Source organism: Hyperolius riggenbachi, chromosome 3, assembly GCF_040937935.1.
Source record: "Hyperolius riggenbachi isolate aHypRig1 chromosome 3, aHypRig1.pri, whole genome shotgun sequence".
NCBI lineage: Eukaryota > Metazoa > Chordata > Amphibia > Anura > Hyperoliidae > Hyperolius > Hyperolius riggenbachi.
In genome coordinates this window covers 41,989,637-42,011,385 of record NC_090648.1, presented here as the reverse complement: position 1 = coordinate 42,011,385, position 21,749 = coordinate 41,989,637, and the positions used below count along the sequence as shown (strand labels likewise).

Sequence of the window (21,749 nt, the reverse complement as noted above, 5' to 3'; positions counted from 1 at the left end):
CCGGGGATCGCGCGCTGGGATGCGCGCGCATCCACCGGCAATAGGCTCCGCCCACCCGCGACGTCAACCCGCCGGCCAATCGGAAGCGCCGGCGGGTTGTTAACCCCGCGATCGCCGCTACAAAGTGTATAATACACTTTGTAATGTATACAAAGTGTATTATACAGGCTGCCTCCTGCCCTGGTGGTCCCAGTGTCCGAGGGACCACCAGGGCAGGCTGCAGCCACCCTAGTCTGCACCCAAACACACTGATCTGCCCCCTGATCGCCCACAGTACCCCTCAGACCCCCCCCTGCCCACCCCCCAGACCACCATTTGCACACAATCACCCCCCTAATCACCCATCAATCACTCCCTGTCACTATCTGTCAACGCTATTTTTTTTTTTAGTCCCTAAACTGCCCCCTGCTCCCTCCTGATCACCCCCCCACCCCTCAGATTCTCCCCAGACCCCCCCAGACCCTCCCCCCCCCCTGCGTACTGTATGCATCTATCCCCCCTGATCAACTGTCAATCACCTGTCAATCACCTGTCAATCACCCCCTGTCACTGCCACCCATCAATCAGCCCCTAACCTGCCCCTTGCGGGCAATCTGATCACCCACCCACACCAATAGATCGCCCGCAGATCCGACATCAGATCACCTCCCAAATCCATCGTTTACATCTATTCTCTCCTCTAAACACCCACTAATTACCCATCAATCACCCATCAATCACCCCCTATCACCACCTGTCACTGTTACCCATCAGATTAGACCCTTGCGGGCACCCAATCGCCCGCCCACACACTCAGATTGCCCTCAACCCCCCCCTTATCGATTCGCCAGTGCATTATTTACATCCGTTCTTCCCTGTAATAACCCACTGATCACCTGTCAATCATCCCCTGTCACTGCCACCCATCAATCACCCCCTGTCACTGCCACCCATCAATCAGCCCCTAACCTGCCCCTTGCGGGCAATCTGATCACCCACCCACACCAATAGATCGCCCGCAGATCCGACATCAGATCACCTCCCAAGTGCAGTGTTTACATCTCTTCTCTCCTCTAAACACCCACTAATTACCCATCAATCACCCCCTATCACCACCTGTCACTGTTACCCATCAGATTAGACCCTAATCTGCCCCTTGCGGGCACCCAATCACCCGCCCACACCTCAGAACGCCCTCAGACCCCAGCCCTGATCACCTCGCTAGTGCATTGCTTGCATCTATTTCCCCCCTCTAATCACACCTTGAGACACCCATAAATCACCTCCTGTCACCCCCTAGCACACCTACCCATCAGATCAGGCCCTAATTTGCCCCGTGTGGGCTCCTGATCACTCGGCCAAACCCTCAGATCCCCCTCAGACCCCCTTCCGATCACCTCCCCAGTGCATTGATTGCATCTATTTTCCCCTCTAACCGCCCCCTGAGACACCCATCAATCACCTCCTGTCACCCCCCTAGCACTCCTATCCATCAGATCAGGCCCAATACATCCTGTCATCTAAGAGGCCACCCTGCTTATGACCGTTTCCACAAAATTTGCCCTCTCATAGACCACCTGTCATCAAAATTTGCAGATGCTTATACCCCTGAACAGTCATTTTGAGAAATTTGGTTTCCAGACTACTCACAGTTTTGGGCCCGTAAAATGCCAGGGCAGTATAGGAACCCCACAAGTGACCCCATTTTAGAAAGAAGACACCCCAAGGTATTCTGTTAGGTGTATGATGAGTTCATAGAAGATTTTATTTTTTGTCAAAAGTTAGCGGAAATTGGATTTTTATTGTTTTTTTTCACAAAGTGTCATTTTTCACTAACTTGTGACAAAAAATAAAATCTTCTATGAACTCACCATACCCCTAACGGAATACCTTGGGGTGTCGTCTTTCTAAAATGGGGTCACTTGTGGGGTTCCTATACTGCCCTGGCATTTTAGGGGCCCTAAACCGTGGGGAGTAGTCTAGAAAACAAATGCCTCAAAATGACCTGTGAATAGGACGTTGGGCCCCTTAGCGCACCTAGGCTGCAAAAAAGTGTCACACATGTAGTATCGCCATACTCAGGAGAAGTAGTATAATGTGTTTTGTGGTGTATTTTTACACATACCCATGCTGGGTGGGAGAAATCTCTCTGTAAATGGACAATTGTGTGTAAAAAAAATCAAAAATGTGTCATTTACAGAGATATTTCTCCCACCCAGCATGGTTATATGTAAAAATACACCACAAAACACATTATACTACTTCTTCTGAGTACGGCGATACCACATGTGTGACACTTTTTTGCAGCCTAACTGTGCTAAGGGGCCCAAAGTCCAATGAGTACCTTTAGGATTTCACAGGTCATTTTGAGACATTTGGGTTCAAGACGACTACTCACGGTTTAGGGCCCCTAAAATGCCAGGGCAGTATTGGAACCCCACAAATGACCCCATTCTAGAAAGAAGACACCCCAAGGTATTCCATTAGGAGTATGGTGAGTTCATAGAAGATTTTATTTTTTGTCACAAGTTAGCGGAAATTGATATGTATTGGTTTTTTTTTCACAAAGTGTCATTTTCCGCTAACTTGTGACAAAAAAAAAATCTTCTATGAACTCACCATACCCCTAACGGAATACCTTGGGGTGTCTTCATTCTAAAATGGGGTCACTTGTGGGGTTCCTATACTGCCCTGGCATTTTAGGGGCCCTAAACCGTGAGGAGTAGTCTAGAATCCAAATGCCTCAAAATGACCTGTGTATAGGACGTTAGGCCCCTTAGCGCACCTAGGTTGCAAAAAAGTGTCACACATGTGGTATCGCCGTACTCAGAAGAAGTAGTATAATGTGTTTTGAGGTGTATTTTTATACATACCCATGCTGGGTGGGAGAAATCTCTCTGTAAATGGACAATTGTGTGTAAAAAAAATCAAATAATTGTCATTTACAGAGATATTTCTCCCACCTAGCATCTGTATGTGTAAAAATACACCCCAAAACACATTATACTACTTCTCCTGAGTACAGCGGTACCACATGTGTGGCACTTTCTTGCACCCTAAGTGCGCTAAGGGGCCCAAAGTCCAATGAGTACCTTTAGGATTTCACAGGTCATTTTGCGACATTTGGTTTCAAGACTACTCCTCACGGTTTAGGGCCCCTAAAATGCCAGGGCAGTATAGGAACCCCACAAATGACCCCATTTTAGAAAGAAGACACCCCAAGGTATTCCGTTAGGAGTATGGTGAGTTCATAGAAGATTTTATTTTTGTCACAAGTTAGCAGAAAATGACACTTTGTGAAAAAAAACAATTAAAATCAATTTCCGCTAACTTGTGACAAAAAAAAAAAATCTTCTATGAACTCACCATCCTCCTAATGGAATACCTTGGGGTGTCTTCCTTCTAAAATGGGGTAATTTGTGGGATTCCTATACTGTCCTGGCATTTTAGGGGCCCTAAACCGTGAGGAGCAGTCTAGAATCCAAATGCCTCAAAATGACCTGTGAATAGGACGTTAGGCCCCTTAGCGCACCTAGGTTGCAAAAAAGTGTCACACATGTGGTATCGCCGTACTCAGAAGAAGTAGTATAATGTGTTTTGAGGTGTATTTTTATACATACCCATGCTGGGTGGGAGAAATCTCTCTGTAAATGGACAATTGTGTGTAAAAAAAATCAAATAATTGTCATTTACAGAGATATTTCTCCCACCTAGCATCTGTATGTGTAAAAATACACCCCAAAACACATTATACTACTTCTCCTGAGTACAGCGGTACCACATGTGTGGCACTTTCTTGCACCCTAAGTGCGCTAAGGGGCCCAAAGTCCAATGAGTACCTTTAGGATTTCACAGGTCATTTTGCGACATTTGGTTTCAAGACTACTCCTCACGGTTTAGGGCCCCTAAAATGCCAGGGCAGTATAGGAACCCCACAAATGACCCCATTTTAGAAAGAAGACACCCCAAGGTATTCCGTTAGGAGTATGGTGAGTTCATAGAAGATTTTATTTTTGTCACGCCTACGTCACGTAGTTCTGCGCCTGCGCAGCACAGCCCGGCGGACGTCCGATGACGTCAGCGCGCCGGCGTGGGACGCAGAAGTTCCGGGCCTTGGACCGCAGAAGAGCCCGACCTGGCAGCCGGCCTGGCCAGGTCGGGTCGGCCACCGGAGACCACCGGGAGCCTGCGGAGCGGCGGCGAGGGCACCTCCTGCCTGCCACGGGCTAAAGGAAGCCCCAGGTAAGTGGAAATTGATTTTTATTTTTTACCCACCCTCCCTGAACCTTCCCTTTAAAGCGGAACTGAAGGACGTATTAAAACAAAGTGTAATACTTACCATGCCTTCCGTACTCCTTCGTCAGCCTCGGTTCTCCTGTAATCCATCCCGGTCTTCTCGCAAGTCAGATGACTCTCTTGGCTTGTAATCTGGACATAGGCCTGGTGTACACCAAAACCCGCTTGCAGATCCGCAAAATGCTAGCAGATTTTGAAACGCTTTTTCTTCTTTTTCTGTAGCGTTTCAGCTAGCATTTTGCGGTTTTGGGAAGCGTTTTTGGTGTAGTAGATTTCATGTATTGTTACAGTAAAGCTGTTACTGAACAGCTACTGTAACAAAAAACGCCTGCAAAACCGCTCTGAAGTGCTGTTATTCAGAGTGGTTTGCGTTTTTCCTATACTTAACATTGAGGCAGAAACGCCTCCGCAATCCAAAATCTGCAGCAGTCCGGGAGTATGCGTTTCAAAAACGCCTCCCACTCTGGTGTGCACCAGCCCATTGAAATACATTACCCTAGCGGATCCGCACCCGCAAGCGGGTCGCAAACCGCAGCCGAACCGCTCTGCTGTGCACTAGGCCATACTGAGCCGTGCATGCGCAGTATGTCCTTTCTGCTTCCCCCTGGCCAGGGGCGTTACTAGGATACTAAGAGATATGGGGCACTTCTGGGCACTCCAGATGAAAAGTGGGTGTGGCCATACACTGGAAGGTGGGTGTGGTCATGGGTGGAGCCAACATTGCATGAACTTAACAGTGGTCTAAGCAGGTCAGCCCAGCAAAATGTTGGCTGAAGCCCCATCCCTTTATTAAAAAAAAAATGCAGCATATCACATAAATAGGCAGTGTGCTAGCCTGCTGCCAGTCCCCCATATAATTCCCTGACCTTCTAGTGGACTCCCTCCCATGCTCCCACGGACCTCCCATTGAGGCACCACAACTCCAAGCATGTCTCCATAGAACAATCACAGCTCCATGCATGTCCCCATAAAGGCATCACATCACCCAATATGCCCACATAGAGACACCATAGCACCCAGCATACCCCCATTGCTGTGTGTTCTAGTGCCATGCTAGGTGCTATGCTAATGCCATGCTGGGTACTGTGGTGCTGTGCAGGGTGCTGTGTCCTGCCATGCTGGTTGCTGTGGTTCTTCTGTAGGGCATGCTGGGTACTGTACTGGGTACTGTATGGTGCCATGCTGGTTGCTGTGTAGTGCCATGCTGGTTGCTGTGGTCCCTCTGTGGGGCATGCTGGGTACTGTATGGCGCCATGCTGGGTCCTGTGGTGCCTCTACTCTGCCTGGGTGACATCCGGGGCACCTCCGACTAGATAAGAGGCACGTACCACTGATCTGTGGGACTATCAATGCCCCTGGCCATGCATAATGACGCAGCAGCCTGCTATGTGCGGCCACGGGTAAGCAGAAAGGGCATACAGCGCATGCGCATAGTTTCCCTTACAGATCACCTGTATATACATATGAATCTCAGTTCACACCCCGTTTCCTCCATTTTGGTCTTCCTAAAGGTCCACCTTGTGCCGTCGCATCCACCTCTTCTATTCACCTCGCCAACGCAGGCTTCACATGCCAAAATGTAATGTCTTGTTGCTGTACATCTTTGCAAGTTTTGTGTATTGATGTGCAACTGGATAATTAAAACAATCCATGGCTGGAGCCTGATTCGTCCTTGATTTTTGAACATCCTATCTTGCTTTTTGTGTGAGCACAGCATAGAGGGCACCTTTTGCTGCAACACTAGCTCACATCTGGTGCTCTGGTGTGTTGCAAATTGCCACATAGCCCCTGCTGACACGGGGCAAAGTACTGCTGAGTTCTATCTAGTTTGAACTGATTCTGTTGCCTGTGATTTTTGTTTGGGCCTTTGTTCTAATTATCTTTCAGCATCGATGATCATACCCCGTCTCTATTAGTTGGGAGTTCCCACTGCTTTTAACAGATATACCCAGACCATGAGACGCTTGGAGCAGTTAGGAATTTATTTGCATCAACCAGTGTTCATTCAGCAGTTATCTTGGTTACAGCAAATCAGGAAATCCGAATATGATTGCATAGCTTGAAGTAACAGAAAAGTAACGGAAGCTAGCGTTGCAATCATAAGTAAGCACAAATAAGCAAATGTAAGCTAAGCTTAACATAAATAAGCTAAAGTAAGCTGACTATTAAACTATGGGTACATCTTATATACAGAAAACTCTCAGACTTAACAAGTATTCATTAGTCACATCCCACTGTGGGTGGATGATAGTTGTCATCTACATTATGAGCTTTCTATTAGCTTCTATGATTGACGTCCCATCCACTACGCTTGTCAGGAACCCAAGAGTATATCTGGAGTGCCGGTGACCTGTTCCCTGCTATTTCATGTTGTCCCTCTGCATGATGTGAAGGTCCTGGAATGGTTCCTGGTGCCTCCCGGACTGAACAACTTGCAGATTAGTACTAGCTGACCCTCCTATCAAGTAAGATGTTTCACTAGAATATGTCTTCAGGGAGACCGCTTCATATAGACTTCTGCTGCTTAGGGATGACCCTGATTAGGAGTGCTCCTGGAGAAGCATGTGATCAGTTTGATCAGCTGATAGATTTGTAAGGTCCTGATTGGCAGTGATGACTTCCTAGTTTAACACATGATCAGGACCAGCAAATCAGAACCTTACAAATCTATCAGCTGATCAAACTGATTACATGCTTCTCCATGAGTTCTCCTAAGCAGGGCCATCCCTACTGCTGATTCATTTGGTTCTCCCTACTGTGACCACAACAAAGACTAACCTTCCTCTCTTCACGTGCTGTAACAAAATATACTTTATTGATGACATACAAAAATCCCAGCAAATGTCAAACGGAACCCTCCCCTTTAAAACCATTAAAACCAATACTGGTAAGTACATGGAGCCATACTACACATATCTACTTCATCACCCCACTGTCACAGTGATGGTTACTCTCAAAAACGATCGCCCAGCCAAAGCCTATGCAGATCACATTGGTCCACCAACCACTGTCTGACATCTGTGGGCCCACCACCAGCGCACACCGCGAGGCCTCCACTCACACACTCCTAGATGGCCATCAAATACTATGCACAAAGTTGCTAAATCCAGGCTATTCAACACATGGCTTCTTCTCCAAAAGACTGCGACTTTCCTTAATGTCCATGCAAGGTGTCTCTAATGCGCAGTAGTATGTTGCTAATATATATATAGTATTACTGTTGGATCTTCCCTCAATCCGCTAAAAAGCAACCCCCTGCATGATGCATGGATGTCAGTATGCCCCTCTTATGAAGCAAAGTCCTCTATTGACAGCAAAGCAACTCTGGCAAACAAGCAGCTTATAGCAAGTGTGACTGTGGGAAGCTTTCGTTGGCACTTACGCTCTACCGGCATCCACCACTAATCTTCACGGGGGAGCTCCGCTCAGGGCGCATCTCATGAAGCTCGCCCGACGTACTCGTCACCCCGCAGCTTGAAGACGGTGCGTCACACAACTCTTCCCCCGGAGATCCGCGAATGTACGCTGTTGGTTCCACTTCGTGAGGGCTCACATGACTTAACCAGGACCCTCCCGCTGACGCGTTTCGCCCTGCCTACGGGGCTTTTTCAAAGCGTAATGGAATCTTGAGATGCGCCCTGAGCGGAGCTCCCCCGTGAAGATTAGCGTTGGATGCCGGTAGCGTAAGTGCCAACTGAAGCTTCCCACAGTCACACTTGCTATAAGCTGCTTGTTTGCCAGAGTTGCTTTGCTGTCAATAGAGGACTTTGCTTCATAAGAGGGGCATACTGACATCCATGCATCATGCAGGGGGTTGCTTTTTAGCGGATTGAGGGAAGATCCAACAGTAATACTATATATATATTAGCAACATACTACTGCGCATTAGAGACACCTTGCATGGACATTAAGGAAAGTCGCAGTCTTTTGGAGAAGAAGCCATGTGTTGAATAGCCTGGATTTAGCAACTTTGTGCATAGTATTTGATGGCCATCTAGGAGTGTGTGAGTGGAGGCCTCGCGGTGTGCGCTGGTGGTGGGCCCACAGATGTCAGACAGTGGTTGGTGGACCAATGTGATCTGCATAGGCTTTGGCTGGGCGATCATTTTTGAGAGTAACCATCACTGTGACAGTGGGGTGATGAAGTAGATATGTGTAGTATGGCTCCATGTACTTACCAGTATTGGTTTTAATGGTTTTAAATTATTCCTCTCCATACCAGATAGGAGTTACAGACTATCCAGCAAGCTCATGGTGAACCAGAGCTCCTAGGGACAACAAACTATAATTTGCATATTCAGCAGTGCTGCATCGTGGGAGACATATGCTCACTCCAGCCTGAATTATCGCAAATACCTTCTGTTTTAACCACCTTAGCCAATTGGCGGTCACAAGGTGGCAGCCCCAGGACAGCCTAACGCCGTTTGCTGTCAAACTGCTGGAACTGCAGTTAAGCAGGAAACGATTGCGCGCATGCGTGATCGTTCCCTGCCACATCACAGAGCAGAGCTCCATGATCAGCCTGCTAAATCATGCTAGCAGACTGTTTTTACCCGAAAGGGGACTAAAACCCCTTTGTTTACATTTGTACAGCGCTGCCATCTCCAGCAGCACTGTACAGGGGACACTCGGCTGTCCCTCAGAGGGGCTCGGGAATAAAGCTCTCTCATAGGCTAATGCCTATGAGAAGCGGGGAAGAGGACGGATCAGCGTCCAGGGCTAATTTAGGACGAGGAAGGAGGGAGGGTAAAAAACAAAACAAAAAGATCGCAGCAGCGATCAGAGACCTCCTAAACCAGGCATGGGCAAACTTGGCCCTCCAGCTGTTAAGGAACTACAAGTCCCACAATGCATTGCAGGTGTCTGACAGCCACAGTCATGACTCATAAAGGCAGATGCGTTGTGGGACTTGTAGTTCCATAACAGCTGGAGGGCCGAGTTTGCCCGTGCCTGTCCTAAACAGTGTCCTATTAAGGACAAGAAAAGGAGGACATATTCATTTATGTGGTAAGTGTTATGGCTGTGCAGCACGCTGATAAAGCTGCACAGCCTTGTTTTGGGAAAAATTGCCTAGTCACTGGGGGGTGTAAGCCTGTGGTCCAGAGGTGGTTAAGAAGGCAAACTTGTTTTATACAATATAGGTCAAGTGGTAAACTGGGAATCCATTGTATCCATGTGGATTGCCAGCTCTTCATACAAAACTCTTTTTTGTATAGGTTTAAATATCTGGTCATTTCTATTACCATTGGTAAAATTATAGAGCAGATTGTAAGCTCTTTAGGGTAGTGTCACCTTTGCTGTGGCCTAATCTTTTATTTTGTTACAACTATCTTGTCTGAAGTTGATCACCTCAATCGTTAACGATTACTACGCAAAATATAATCTATTCTGAATCTGATCAAACATTACATTCAGTGATTGACATGACACAGGACATGAAAAAGTTTTGAGCTTGCATTGGCCGGGAATCGAACCCGGGCCTCCCGCGTGGCAGGCGAGAATTCTACCACTGAACCACCAATGCTTGCTTGTTGTGGCTTTTGCTCTCAGTGCTGAAGATGCCACAGTCTTAGCTGTGTGATTTGTATGGTTGTACTCTTCTTTCTGCAGTAGATCATTTTACTTTTCCCTTGGGTATTTGACACAATGGTAATTGTGGGATATTCGTAAAACAACTTGGCTCAGCTCAGATGTTTCTCTTCAGTTCACCATAAGTGTTTTTGCAAAGGAATAGGATCCGTTCACCTTAGTCCATTTTTGAATAGGTTCATTTCAGTAACCGGAATGCAAGTTTGGGTCCCGCTTGACTTTTCCGGATTCACTGGAGGAAGCGAATGGCGATGGAGGCAGAATCCTTGTCCCTTGTCACTAGGCTACTCAGTGTGTAGATTTGCACAATACTCATCTGCCACCCACCATTCAGGTTCTCCGTGCCGCTGGCAGCACTGCTCTGGTCCCTGCACTGAAAAAAACGCTGTGTGCACCGATCCCAGAGCCCCAGCAGAAGCAGGCTACAATTGGTTTGCAATCGACAATTCCCTCCCCAGGGAGGATTCTCATTGGTTCCTCAACTAGTGGACCAAGGAAAATCTTCCCAGTCCTCAGGAACTTGTAGAAGAGACAAAAAGCGCTAGGTTTAAATTACATTCTTTCCAGTTGCTCTCTATTTTGCCCGATGAAGCGGGTAATACCTGTGAAACGTGTTGCACTGTGGAGTAGTCAAATAAATCCAATTTTTGTCTGATTTTCTACAAAATCTGGTGGAGGTAAGTCCACCATCACCTTTTTAAACTCTTTTTAGAGTGTTTCACTCTGACACCTTTGTTGAAGTGTTTCTTACCTGGTGCTCAGGAAGGATTCCCATTAGTCTTTTGCAAACCAATGGGAGCCTGATTCCTCTAATATGACTCTGGGATTGCTGTACGGGCGTTTGTGTGCAGCAGATCCGAGTAGTGGTACCAGCGGCATGGAGTACCTGAATGGACTGCAGCATTTTAAACTTGTCAATAAAATTCCTTTTAAGCAACCAGTAAGCAAGAAAACACTCAAGATAATTTTGATAATCCTTTTTCACCTACGTTTTGGTACTTTTTTAGTTGAAAAGTGCTGAGACGTTATTTGAAATCGAAGATAAAAATTATCTCCGAGGAGAAAACTCAAGTGAAAAAGTGAATTGCATATGGGCTCAGGTGTCAAGCGCTTTTCCTGATTATAAACTAACGTTGTATAATAATCGTAATATAAACAATAACAGCCTGTTGAATTACAATCTGACCACATAGAAAATAATACTGTCATATATCTGTATTCAGGGTAACACTTCTTAAAAAGTACCCGAGGTGATATGATACCCGGAAAGAACAATTTGCAGATTAGAACTAGCTGAGAATATGTCTTCAGGGAGAACTCTTAATATAGACTTCTGCTGCTTAGGGATGACCCTGATTAGGAGAACTCATGGAGAAGCATGTCATCAGTTTGATCAGCTGATAGATTTGTAAGGTCCTGATTGGCAGTGATGATTTTCTGGTTTAACACATGATCAGGACCTTACAAATCTATCAGCTGATCAGACTGATCACATGCTTCTCCATGAGTTCTCCTAAGCTGGGCCATCCCTACTGCTGATACTTTGGTTCTAAATGAATGAGGATTTTACATTGCAAGAACCTCACAGATTCTTACATTGCCATGACATGATGGCCAGAGGACCTAGATAAAATGTGCATGTTCTAAGCCAGATCATCCACAGGGAGCTTGGGTAGATGCCTAGGGCCTGGCTGCCGCCATGTTTAATCCCCTCATTATTCCTCTCCATACCAGATAGGAGTTACAGACTACCCAGCAAGCTCATGGTGAACCAGAGCTCCTAGGGACAACAAACTATAATTTACATATTCAGCAGTGATGCATCGTGGCAGACATATGCTCACTCCAACCTGAATTATCCCAAATACCTTCTGTTTTAACCACCTTACGACCGCCCAACGCTAATTGGCGGTCGCAAGCTGGCAGCCCCAGGACCGCCTAATGCAGATTGCTGTCAAGTCCGGGAGCTGCAGTTTAGCAGGGAACGATTGCGCGTATGTGTGATTGTTTCCTGCCATGTCACAGAGCAGAGCTCCGTGATCAGCCTGCTAGATCACGCTAGCAGACTGTTTGTTTTTACCCGAAAGGGGACTATAAACCCCTTTGTTTACATTTGTACAGCGCTGCCATCTCCAGCAGCACTATACGGGGGACACTCGGCTGTGCCTCAGAGCGGCTCGGGAATAAAGCCCTCTCATAGGCTGATGCCTATGAGAGGCGAGGAAGAAGATGGATCGGCATCCAGGGCTAGTTTAGGACGAGGAAGGAGGGAGGGTAAAAAAAAACCAAAAAGATCGCAGCAGCGATCAGAGACCTCCTAAACCAGGCATGGGCAAACTTGGCCCTCCAGCTGTTAAGGAACTACAAGTCCCACAATGCATTGCAGGAGTCTGACAGCCACAGTCATGACTCATAAAGGCAAATGCATTGTGGGACTTGTAGTTCCATAACAGCTGGAGGGCCGAGTTTGCCCATGCCTGTCCTAAACAGTGTCCTATTAAGGACGAGAAAAGGAGGAAAAATTTATTTGTGGTAAGTGTTATGGCTGTGCAGCACGCTGACAAAGCTGCACAGCCTTGTTTTGTGAAAAATGGCCTGGTCACTAGGGGGGTGTAAGCCTGTGGTCCTGAAGTGGTTAGGCAAACTTGTTTTATACCAGATAGGACAAGTGGTAAACTGGGAATCCATTGTATCCATGTGGATTGCTAGCTCTTCATACAAAACTTTTTGTATGGGTTTAAATATCTGGTCATTTCTATTACCTTTGGTAAAATTATAGAGCAGATTGTAAGCTCTTTAGGGTAGTGTCACCTTTGCTGTAGCATCATCTTCTATTTTGTTACAAGTATAGGGAGAACAGGCAGGCACTCGGGGTTCACTGGGTTAAAAAATAATCTGTGCTTCACCATCCAGGTTAAAGAACTATGTGCTCAAGACTAAAGCAAACATTGCAACAAAGTCCATGGGAGAAAAAGAAAGTCTGGCCCTATAGTTTATTACAGCAGATTAAGATGCAAGAACTTGTACAAAACGTTGCTGTGCAAAAAGGCAAATGTGCAATACAAACTGACATGCATGAGAGAATCCTATCTCAAATAGTGTGCACACCCCACCTCAGAAGAAGCTTGGCGTTTAGCCTAGCGAAACGGTCGTAAGGCCGTGCACCAGCGGCGCCCACAGCTGCCACCTCCCACCATTTGGATCTATTTGAGATAGGATTCTCTCATGCATGTCAGTTTGTATTGCACATTTGCCTTTTTGCACAGCAACGTTTTGTACAAGTTCTTGCAACTTAATCTGCTGTAATAAACTATAGGGCCAGACTTTCTTTTTCTCCCATGGATTCTATTTTGTTACAACTATCTTGTCTGAAGTTGATCCCCCTCAATCGTAAACGATTACTACGCAAAATATAATCTATTCTGAATTTGATTAAACATTACATTCAGTGAATGACATGACACAGGACATGAAAAAGTTTTGAGCTTGCATTGGCCGGGAATCGAACCCGGGCCTCCCGCGTGGCAGGCGAGAATTCTACCACTGAACCACCAATGCTTACTTGTTGTGGACTTTACTCTCAGTGCTGAAGATGGTATAGGCTTAGCGGTGTTATTTGTATGGTTGTACTCTAGGCAGTAGATAATTTAACTTTTTCCCTTGGGTATTTGGCACAATGGTAATTGTGGGATATTCGTAAAACAACTTGGCTCAGCTCAGATGTTTCTCTTCAGTTTACCATAAGTGTTTTTGCAAATGAATAGGATCCATTCACCTTAGTCCATTTTTGAATAGGTTCATTTCAGTGAACGGAATGCAAGTTTGGGTCCCGTTTGACTTTTCCGGATTCACTGGACGAAGCGAATGGCGATGGAGGCAGAATCAATGTCCCTTGTCGCTAGGTTACTCAGTGCGTAGATTTGCACAATACTCATCTGCCACCCACCATTCAGGTTCTTTGTGCCCCTGGCAGCACTGCTCTGGTCCCTGCACTGAAAAAAAACGCTGTGTGCACCAATCCCAGAGCCCCAGCAGAAGCAGGCTACAATTGGTTTGCAATCGACAATTCCCTCCCCAGAGGGATTCTCATTGGTTCCTCAACTAGTGGACCAAGGAAAATCTTCCCAGTCCTCAGGAACTTGTAGAAGAGACATTAAAAGTTTCGAGCTTGCATTGGCCGGGAATCGAACCCGGGCCTCCCGCGTGGCAGGCGAGAATTCTACCACTGAACCACCAATGCTTACATGATGTGGTAAAGCTCTCAGTGCTGAAAATTGCAGTCTTAGCTGTGTGCTGTGTATAGTTATATTCTTTCTGCAATAGATAATTTTACTTTTTTGTATTTTTATTTAGGGACACTTAAAGGGAGGGTTCACGGAGAAATAAAAATACTAATCCACTTACCTGGGGCTTCCTCCAGCTGGTGGCAGGCAGGACGTGCCCTCAACGCCGCTCCGGAGGCTCCCAGTCTTTTCCGGTGGCTCACCCGACCTAGCCAGGACGGCTTTCAGGTCGGGCTCTTGTGTGCTCCAACGTGCGTCTCACGTGGTCGCGCTGACTTCATTGAACGTCCTCCAGGCTGTTCTGCGCAGGCGCAGTACAGTCCGTAGGAAGCCCGATGACGTCAGTGCGACCGCGTGAGACGCACGTTGGAGAGCAAGGAGAAGCCCGACCAGGAAGCCGGCCTGGCCAGGTCGAGTGAGCCACCGGAGAAGAAGCCTGCCACGGGCTGGAGGAAGCCCCAGGTAAGTGGATTAGTATTTTTATTTTTTTGTAAACAACTCCATGGATCTTCCCTTTAATAAGCTACTACTGAGCAGAGCCAACAAAACATTCAATCTAATTTGTAAATGTTTAAATATAAAGTAAAACCATGGATTATCTAAAAAAACAAACAAACTCATTTTTAGAAGTAGGAGGATTAATACAAATGTTTAGCTAATCAGTTTATTTCCTCCTTGGGTTCACTTTAAATTTCGTTTTCCACTTTCTGTTTGGGTTAAAGTCATTCTGAAACACACAAAAAAATGCTTGGTGTAAACAGAAAATAAACAGAATAGAAAGCAAGCCTAACGGCTGGTTTATGGTGTCTCTGTTAATCTGCATTAGATGCCAAGAAGGAGTTAAACATTATGCCAAAGGAATGCCTTTGTCACCAGTTCAATAGGGAGGGGACTGCATGTAGCAGCTTGTTGTAATGCACAAGCATGACACACCATGTGGGAAATAGAGAAAGGCAACACTCAGGCAAGCCAAGGACCTCGTGGCGCAACGGTAGCGCGTCTGACTCCAGATCAGAAGGTTGCGTGTTCAAATCACGTCGGGGTCAATTGTTTCTTTTTTATATTTCTTTTCAATGACAACCTATGGAAACGTTTTCTTATTGTCTTTGAGTTTCGAAATGTACTCAAATTTAAAATCGTCTGTACAAAGTAGGATCTTTATTTTTAAAATGAACATTAATGGATCATTCGTACTATTTTAACAAGAATGGGATAAAATCTGCCGGAAGAGCAAAGATAGGCAATGGTCAGCAATACAATAACATTTGTCAAAGGTTTTTTTTTTTCCCCATTGTACTGTACAGCACTTATTTTTACACTGGTGTAAATGACAAAAATGTTTAAAAAATTGAATTAGGGTGCAACATAGACATAAAAAGAACTAATACAAAAGAATGAACTGAGGTCGAAACCTCAATCTTGGCATTACAGGTAGTCCCTGACTTACGAACGCCCGACTTACAAACGACCCCCCGATACGAATGGCATGGATTCTGTGTTTCCATGTGAACAAGTCAAAAGAAAAAATTTGCAAATTGGACTAGGTTTTAAGAAAATTGATTTAAAAAAAATTAAAGAAAAATTACTATTAAACTTGTATAAGCAGGTACAGCGGGCAGAGATGACACAGAGGGGGACACTGGAGGCACAGAGAAGGTACAGGGGACAGAGATGGCACAATGGTCCAACTTAAGAACAGATTCAGGTTCAGAACGAACCTACAGTCCCTATCTCGTTCGTTAACCGAGGACTACCTGTATTAAAGTATATCCTTGCTATAGTAAAATCCAAAGGACTAGAAAAACTGGTTTACTATATCAGAAATTGACCTAGAAATGGCCCAGCATGCCCTGGTACATTCTCTGCTGCACAGGACCAGCTCTGTCCTCCCATTGGAGGTGAAGTACAAGCAGTTGCACATTTGGTGGACTACAGGGTTAAGAATATCTTAGGGCTGCATAGCCAGGCTGGACAAATTACTGGTACAGTATCCAGGCTCCTTAAAAATTGCAGCCGTCACTTTTCAGAGGCAGCCACACTCTTTCCTGTGAGTGGTTCCGATACCTCCGGGGCAGCACATGTCCTGCAAATCGTTCTGCTCTCACTTGGGCCAATCATGAAGCCATCTTCACTTAGCACTTTCCTCACTACTAGTCTACCTGGTAGATCATTTTCAATTCTTAATTTTCTAAGTAACTCGCAAGCCAAAAAAGTATGGGCAAGTCTGCCATAGAGCCTTCCCAGTCCTCGCTATGTCCCCTCATCCCACCACTGTTCCCCATTCAAATTTCACGCCTTCAGGAGTCCTCTGCAGATTTCACAAGCCCTCACATCCACCAGTGTACAAGTTGTATGCGTGGGGCTTTGGTCTTGGGGTTGAGTCAGCTGTGTTTTTATCTGACTCCAAGGAGGTCATTTCAATTCAAGACACTGGGCAGTTCAGACTTGTACTTGAGACATCAAAGGTTCAACAGGCATAAGTCAGACACCTTCAGCATGCTTATGGTGACACCATAACTATATCTCACCCCTGAACACACTTCTTATTCACTGTCCCAGCACAATAAATAAAGGTACCAGCAGACAGCAATTGGCATCTATTTGTTAATTCCTCACTGAGTCTCTGGGAAAGAGCCAAATGCATAGTTCCCATGGTCCTTTCTTGTCCTGGTATGGGTGTCACATCCAGCAGGAGTAGGATGGAGAGGTGTGAAGTGTGGAGCACAAGTCACAACTGCTTCCAGCACACTTTCCACCTTGAGGGCACCATCCTTCTACTACTACTCACTGCAATGTTTAGGTAATAACCTCCAGCTGGCAGACCTGAAGACCATATACAGGGCACTATGATTACATGAAATGCAAATTAATTTCCTTTTTTCAATCATATAAAGGGAAAATATCTAGATCATAGTCTAAGTCACAGGACAAATTGTTTATGAATGGACAGCTGAAGTGAGAGGCGTATGGAGGCTGCCATATTTATTTCCAGTTGCCTGGCTATCCTGCTAATCCTCTGCCTCTAAAGCAGTGGTCCTCAAACTACGGCCCGCGGGCCAAATGCACCCCCCTCTCCCACCTGAGACTTTTTCACTTGCCCCCAAACACAAAATGTATAACTTATAGATGTGGCCCACTGCACCTAAATATCAGTGGCCCTCATATAGAAAAGCAGTGCTGGCACCACCCATCCACATACTGTAGAAACCAGTGAGCAGTCATTCGCTGGCTTCCAATCCTGCATCAGGTGACAACAGCAGGTTGTCACTTGAGTATGCTTTACTGTTTGGTGCACAAAGATGTTCTTCTGGCACCGCGTGACTGGCTGCTGCTGGGAGTTCTCCTCCGGGCATGGTTGGGGGAATCAATACCTAGATTCAATGTAATGTTTTTCAACATAATTGTATGTATGTTCCCCCCCCCCCCCCCCCCAACAGTCTGAAGTATGTTGACCCAGCCCTTGACCGAATAAGTTCGGGGACCCCTGCTCTAAAAGCTCATACACACGGCATACAAATGTCTGTACAAACACGCGCTGAGTGACGGTTTGTGAGACGGTTTGTTTGTGTGTACACTGCAAAAAACAAAGTTTGTCAGCAGACTGTCTGCAGACACAGCCATGTTTGAGCAATTCAACTGGTGATTCGCTTGTGACTTTTGTTTCACAAACCGTCACTTAGTCTGGTTGTATCCTGTCGTGTGTACCAAAGTCTTCTACAGACAGCAGAGTCGCTACCATAGTACTACTATACGTAGTCTGTGGCAGACAGCTTCCGTTGTGTCTTCACTCTTTCTGTTGTCACGTCGGTACGATAGTCTAGATCTTGAATTGGCGCTGCCATAAATATCCTGTTGTCTCTTGTCTGTTTGTCATTGCCTCACAACTACAGACAAATGTATGCCGTGTGTATGGGCCTTAATACTTTAAGCCGTAAGCAATGCACAAGCATGTGCAGACACATCAGTCGACTACATGGTTCAGTGGTGGAGCAGGACATATATCGGGTTGCTGCACGATGGAGAGACATTCTGCAGATGGGAGTAAGCGTCAGCATATTGCTATTGAAAGTCCTCAAACATCCCATGTCCATAGGACAGAACATGCGGCTTACGAGGACCTGGGTTGCATATCTGCAGAGCCACAGTTCCTCAATTGTCACTGGAAATCATCATATAATACCATTTTTTTCACCAAAAATTCTACGGTCGTATGGCATGCCTGTTGTCAAGATGACTTAGATTGCCATGGTAAACATTTCCAACTTCCTCATACAAGAATTCTCTGGATCCTCTCCTCTGGAACTCCCTCCCTCAACACACCTGCCACGCACCCACACTTAGGTAGGTTCCCAGTGGTCAACTGCATTAGGCACATGTTATGAGTGTAAACTGCTCTGAGCCAGCAGATCTCTTACCAACCTATCGTGACCACCATAAACAACAACTAAACATTTGTAATGTGCTTTTCTCCTATAGGGCCCAAAGCGCTTGTCGCAGATCAGTAAATAGTGATTTGTACAGGGGAAACAGTTATGTGATCATAAATACCAGAGTGAACAGGTGGATTTTCAGTTTTGACTTGCATAATCATGGACAGGGTTGGAGCTGTCTTGATTGGGTTTGGCAAGGCGTTCCAAAGGGTAGCGGCAGCATGATAGAAAGCTCTGGATCCAAAGGTTTTTAGTTGGACTCTTGGGTTAGTCAAGTAATCGGATCCTTTTGACCTGAGGTTGTGGGAGATGTGAAGCAGTTGACATGCTAGATTCTCCGCAAATGCGTCCCCAACCTGTCACATCTAGTCCCACTGTTATGTAAAATAAGTCCTGTAAATCAATGTGTCACAACATAATGCTGCTTTGTGAATCTCCCCTATTTCTTGAACAAGCCCTTATATTTGCTTGCTCTTTTGTTATACAGCTTTTGCCCAGAGGTAATGGGGAAAACGTTACCTAATATTTGCATTTAGTTGATAACCAATTAGTCCACCTTTTTTGGATATATAATGGGTCTGTTTAGGGGTAAACCTCTTCTCCTATAGAAGGAGAGTCTATTCAATAACAGCTGGACTTCCATTCTTCTCACAGTCTCTTGATGTCCTCAGATCCCATTCTGTGCTCTCAGAGCCCCTGCAGAAGGGGCGGGGCTGCTGGAAGTGTGTCAGCTGACCTGGACACACTTCTCAGACACACTTCTGTCCTTGTTATGCAGAGTGTCTGAGGTATGCGCTAGTCTTTATGTTAATGTGAAACGACTGTTCTAAAGATAAAATGTAGAGAAACCGAGAGCCCAATATAGTGTAGTATGTTAAAACATAAACGAAGTAAGGCAAATCAGTGAGAAGAATCTACTCACAAACGTGGGTTACCACACAGGCAACCACTGTATAGGCAGGTGAGGAGATTAGACCTGTCCTCACTCAGGGCTAAGAAGTAGCTCTCTGTAGATGAGAAAAAGGGGTAAATCACCCCTCCACCAGGGGTGGACACGATTTTGCAGTAGGAGAACAGAGGTGCCAGCAGAATAAAAGTGGATAAAACCTTTAAAATTTGCTTGGAGGAAGTGGTGGGCTTACCTCCATAAAGCAGACACGAAAGACTGTCTGAAAAGTAGCAATCACATTTTTTTATATAGTACCCCAAAAGTGCAATGCGTTTCGCAGGCCGAGCCCGCTTCATCAGGCAATAAACGTAGGGACATAACAGAATTCCAGCAATAGCAGGTGTAGCGCCTCAGTGTGTGACATCACAAACACAGGCAACGGGTGGGGAGCGAATGCAGAAGCGTAAGATGGATGGGCACCGCAGTGGGTGACAGTGGACAGGTAAAGTATAAATGTCCGGATAGGGGGCACTATTACATTTGGGTGGGCAACGTTGGAGCACTGGGGGGCTCCGTCGCGTCAGTCGCTCGTCCTGATATCGCACGTCGCTAGTGCCATGCACCCAATCGACCATGATGGCCTGAGGTTTCCCAGCATGTCTGACCGATATATTGAGATTGGATTGGACCAATATAGGGCTGGTTCAGACGGACGTCTGCGTGGCGTCGCGTTTGGGTGCGTTGCGCGGTCAGGCTTTTAGTAGCCTTCGCGTCGCGCTCCGATGCGGTTGCGTTTTTTATTCCCCTAGGGGGACATTAGCTGTCGCGGTTGGCCGCCCCCTGGAAGCTACATGTCGCTTCCAGGGGCAGCTCAATCGCTCGCGAAAATCGGGACCGCGAATGCCGCGATCGTGCAAACACGCGCAAAAGCTCGGTGTAAACGCTCCCATTCACTTGAATGGGAGTGTTTACTGCTACGTTCCGAACGCTTGCGGTAAACGCTCCGCAAGCGTCCGTTTGAACCAGCCCTTAAGGACAAATGCTTGAGGCGGCACTGATTTGCATTTAATAATAATCGATTCGATAATTATTGAATGGACCATCCGATTCGGATGGTGCACCTGCTGCTAAGTCACTAGATGGGATCGATTTTATGAATCTGATCGGATTGGTTAGGAGATTTTTTTTTTTCTATTAGTGGTCACAAACGATCTTTTCTGAATGTTCATAGGAAGAATATTTCGTAAATGATTATTTAGCAAATTCTATCGTTAGTGGCCACCTTTAAGCATTGTACATCCGCTAAATGAAACTCGGTCGAGGTGACTGAGAAAAACCACCTCTGCCTAGAATCTAGTGTGTGTACAGTGACCCCGTTGCCCTTGTTGCATCAGCAAGTGACAGATACAGTTGTTGAACTCATGCGTTTATTTTTCAGCTCAGGGCCACGTCAAACAATTACGATTTTTTTTTTCTTAACCAAGAAGGAAAGTATCTTGTGAACAAAACATGTCAGCCATCTGTTTTCTCACGTTGAGTAGCAAAACTGATAAAAATAGAGAGAAGAGAGTATGTAGGATGTAAGAGTATATCACAATACAGGAAAAAAAAGCACATGGCCCGTACGGGGATCGAACCCGCGACCTTGGCGTTATTAGCACCACGCTCTAACCAACTGAGCTAACCGGCCAGCAATGTCAAGCATTTCTGTGAATCGAACTCAGCTTAGTTTTGTTTGCTTGTGGAAGTACGGTAATGTGAAAAAACCATGCGAGTATATATTGTTTTTATTGAACATTCATAAGCATTCTCTATAAGTCCTGCTTAGCTCCCTGACTAGCAGCACGTTCTTTCCTATGAAGAGGAGACTATACAGGACTTTCAGTAGCAACTGGCCAAGGATTTCTGCTGAAAAGGAAGCAGCTGATGTTAGGACATATGATCACACAGCTAGCTAGCTCCCTCCGTCTTTTACCTTCAGCCTCAATGGCTTCAATTCACAACGGGCTGTTCGATTAAAAAAAATAAAAAATCAGGTCGGCAAAATACACTATTTGGTATTTTAGACTTTTTTAGGGCAATTCATAAATTCATAAAGATTTTCACAGGTGTGGTAGAAGTTTGGTAATTTAATAAAAATCATGGCTTCAATTCACAAAGTCCTGTTCGGTATCAGTAGAACAGCAGCATGGAGTCTCTGTTTTGTGACATGATGTTCTCCCTGCACTGAAAGCATTACAATAGTAAAAGGCATCTCAGACATTCCCTTTAGAATAATGTTCA

General features: G+C 45.8%; 5 non-coding genes across 5 annotated transcripts; 1 reads left to right on the top strand and 4 right to left on the bottom strand.

Moving 5' to 3' along the window:
* Positions 1 to 9,728: 9,728 nt before the first annotated feature.
* TRNAG-GCC (transfer RNA glycine (anticodon GCC)) lies at positions 9,729 to 9,799 on the bottom strand. The gene has a single exon. It is a non-coding gene; the product is annotated as a tRNA-Gly (tRNA).
* A 3,552-nt stretch (positions 9,800 to 13,351) lies between these two features.
* TRNAG-GCC (transfer RNA glycine (anticodon GCC)) lies at positions 13,352 to 13,422 on the bottom strand. The gene has a single exon. It is a non-coding gene; the product is annotated as a tRNA-Gly (tRNA).
* A 611-nt stretch (positions 13,423 to 14,033) lies between these two features.
* Positions 14,034 to 14,104, bottom strand: TRNAG-GCC (transfer RNA glycine (anticodon GCC)). Its single transcript has one exon. It is a non-coding gene; the product is annotated as a tRNA-Gly (tRNA).
* Positions 14,105 to 15,121: 1,017 nt separating this feature from the next.
* TRNAW-CCA (transfer RNA tryptophan (anticodon CCA)) lies at positions 15,122 to 15,193 on the top strand. Its single transcript has one exon. It is a non-coding gene; the product is annotated as a tRNA-Trp (tRNA).
* Positions 15,194 to 21,082: 5,889 nt separating this feature from the next.
* Positions 21,083 to 21,156, bottom strand: TRNAI-AAU (transfer RNA isoleucine (anticodon AAU)). Its single transcript has one exon. It is a non-coding gene; the product is annotated as a tRNA-Ile (tRNA).
* Between the last annotated feature and the right edge of the window lie 593 nt (positions 21,157 to 21,749).